Source organism: Callospermophilus lateralis, chromosome Y (assembly GCF_048772815.1).
Source record: "Callospermophilus lateralis isolate mCalLat2 chromosome Y, mCalLat2.hap1, whole genome shotgun sequence".
In the NCBI taxonomy this organism is placed as follows: Eukaryota; Metazoa; Chordata; class Mammalia; order Rodentia; family Sciuridae; genus Callospermophilus; species Callospermophilus lateralis.
In genome coordinates this window covers 4,067,071-4,070,269 of record NC_135326.1, presented here as the reverse complement: position 1 = coordinate 4,070,269, position 3,199 = coordinate 4,067,071, and the positions used below count along the sequence as shown (strand labels likewise).

At 47.5% G+C, this 3,199-nt stretch overlaps 1 pseudogene; it reads right to left on the bottom strand.

Annotated features, from left to right (window-relative positions):
- Positions 1–1,141: 1,141 nt before the first annotated feature.
- On the bottom strand, positions 1,142–1,746 carry LOC143639809 (E3 ubiquitin-protein ligase RNF152-like; annotated as a pseudogene).
- Between the last annotated feature and the right edge of the window lie 1,453 nt (positions 1,747–3,199).

The window sequence follows — 3,199 nt, the reverse complement described above, 5'->3', positions numbered from 1 at the left end:
ATTCTTGAGCTATAGGTGGTCATTCGTTTTAAATTTTGGCATATGGTCTGAAACTTTTCTTTTTTCTTTTTTTTCTTTTATATTTTAAATTCTTATTTTGTGAGATGGCTTGAGAAAAACTGGCATACAGGTTTCTGGTGGGATTAGGCATTTCTCATTATGTCTTGGTTTATTGCTTCCCTGTCGGGCTTTCAGCTTAATAAACATATAGTTTTTAAGTGAAGAAATCACAAGTGAAGAATAATTAAAGTACATGACAAAACACAACAAGTGAAGAAAAATGAAAGTACATGACAAAACACAACACACTGGAGACACTTGTTCAAATATTTTCTCCAAAAAAAAAAAAAAAACGACTGTCCATTTCACTTATTTTGATTTGCGGTTCCATTCAAAATGTTTATATATATATCTTAGCAACTAAATGAAGACTGGGTTCCATTAAAAAAAAAAAAAGCAGGGCTGGGGATGTGGCTCAAGCGGTAGCGTGCTAACCTGGCATGCTTTGTGCAGCCCGGGTTCGATCCTCAGCACCACATACATACAAAGATGTTGTGACCGTCAAATACTAAAAAAATAAATAAATATTAAAATTCTCTCTCTCTCTCTCTCTCTCTCTCTCTCTCTCTCTCTCTCTCTCTCTCTCTCCTCTCCCTCTCTCTTTTAAAAAAAAAAAAGCAAAGAAGCCTGCAGTGTTATGTGTTCACAGAATTTTTACATGTATTCAAGGTTTAATTCTACTTGTATACACGGCATCTTTATTTTCATCTACCTCATTTAGAGATCACATGATATGCACATGTATGATTTAAGGTCTAAGTAGAGTATGTCTATCTCATAACATGATCTTGAAAACTCATAAGTCAAAGCCCATTTAGTTCATGATTATGAGGATGCATGCAATCATCTTCAAAGCTGTTGGCATCCACACTCAGAACAATTCACCTGGCATCTCGTAGAGACCTCACCTTCCTCCCTTGGCATCTGTCTTCAAGGCATCTGTGAATCAAGTGGCAACCCAAAGGCCAGCGCTCAGCACCAAATGGTCAGTGTCACCCCCCATTATCTCGCTAAGATCCCGTCACCAACACCTACTCAACCCCTAAGTTGGTACCCACAAGAGCCTTCCCTGTACCCCGCCTCAGCCACAGGATATCACAGTGAAGCGCTTAAAAATGCAAGACATGTTGTGGAGCACGATGCCCAGGATGAAGACCAAGACACAGGCTACCAAGATGACAGTGCACACGCCTGACCAGGTGGAGCTTTTCACCACGCCCCGCCTGTCTAGCTCCTTGGCCACTGCCTCCTACGGAGCCCCGCCTTGCAGCGGCTGCTGTTCCGCAGTGATGGTCACCACTGTGATGGACTTCTGCTGGCTCCCGGGGAGCAGGCGGCAGCCAATGTCTCCTGGTAGCAGTGTGCGCTCCTTGGAGATGGGCAAGGGCAGTATGTAGCACCCATTGATAGGAAGTTTAATGAAGACCGGCGTGTGCTCGGAGGAATGGCGATGACGGCCAGGACCTCGGGGTCATCAGGTAGCTGCGACAAGGAGAAGCTAGGGGGCAGCTTGCTGATGCCCTGGCACCAGGGGCACCTCACGTCCTTCTGGCTAGTCCTCATCTGCTGGAGGCACACTGAACAGCAGGCGTGCTTGCAATCCAGCAGCTTGGGCCTCCGCCTGGGGCTGTAGTAGTTGAAGCAGATCTGACATTCCAGCAGAGAATCCTGGGACAGCGTCTCCATGGTGGACCTTGAGCAGCAGGGGCAGCGCCAAGACCAAGGGCAACGAGCGGGTACTCAGAGCCCTCCACTCTGCCTTTCCAGAGGAGCTCACAGGCATCTAGCATTTGTTGGCGTGTTCAATTCTTTTTCCGCAGCGCACTGGGCGCTCGCTACACAGGCAGCCTCAGCATCGCTGGGTGGTCCTGGCGCGCCCGCCCAGCTCAGCCAGACACGCGCTGCAGGAAGGAGGTTCCTCCCAGAGCTGGCTGCAGGGCTACGTGGGCAGTGCAGCTGTGGCGCCCGCAGCCCAGCTCTCCGCCGCTCCCTTCGGGCGGCGCCCCGCCTGCCTGGCCCGGTCAGACATCGCCGCCTATTTTCTGAAACTTTTCTGCAGAAGAGTTATGACAATTTTGTGTTGCAATTAAAAGAGCGTGATAATTTCATTTTTCAACACTGTTGACTTTATGTTTCTCATTCTCTCTATTCTTTGTATTTGCTTGAGAAAAATACACATGTACTTTTGTTTTCTTTGGAACACTGTATTGTTGGCATGAAAAGTCATCTCAGTTTTTGGTATGTCATCTTTTATAAACAGCCTATATTTAGCTTTTTCGATTTTTTTGTCCTCTGTGTTTTTCTTAATTGACTCATATGAGTCCTGTATGTAATTAAGCTCTTGTGAGCTTTGCAGACACCCATAGTAACAGCACTAAAATAACGTTTTCTTCTAGTAACTGGCAAAAGTTTTGTCTCTTGCAGAGATCTCTTTGCCAGTTTGGGAATTCTAGTTCTTCTTCGAAATTTCCAATTGAAATCATTTTTTTTTTTTTTTTTTCCCACCACTCCGACAGGGTCTCCCTGTGGACAGATGCTCTCCCGGCCAGAGCTTGAGCTCAGACTGGGATCAACTGGTGGCGGGATGGACCCAGGCCTATACTGAGCTGTGGCCCCAGTGCAGGTAGGCAAGGTGGAACTGGGCCAACCCTGAGCTCTAGCAGACATGCTGGTGGCGGGATCGACCTGGGACTACAGTGTTCCCAAGCTCCCACCTCAGATTGTCATGGCAGATCTTGGCAATCCTGACCTCCCAAAGAAGTCTGGTGATGAGAGGAGGCAGTCCTTCGCCAAGCCAAAAAACTACAGATATCAGGTTGTGGCAGGTACAACCAGGATAGAGCTTTAGCTCCATTGGAGGTGTGCTGGTGGTAGGGATGGAACCAATCCTACCCTTACTAGGGTTCCTGCACAGGTAGAGGAGGCAATCCTGAGCCAAGCCAAAGCTCCAGTGGCTATCTAGAAGTGGCAGGATGAACCCAGGCCTACCCTGGTTCTGGATTCCTTCAGGTGTAATATGATAATCTGAGCTGAGTCCAAGCTTCAGCAGGTGTCTGCTAGTGAGCAGAGGCACTCTTGGCCCAGGCATGAGCTCTGGCAGGCATGTGACAGAAATGTGGAGGTGATCTAATCCTGAGTC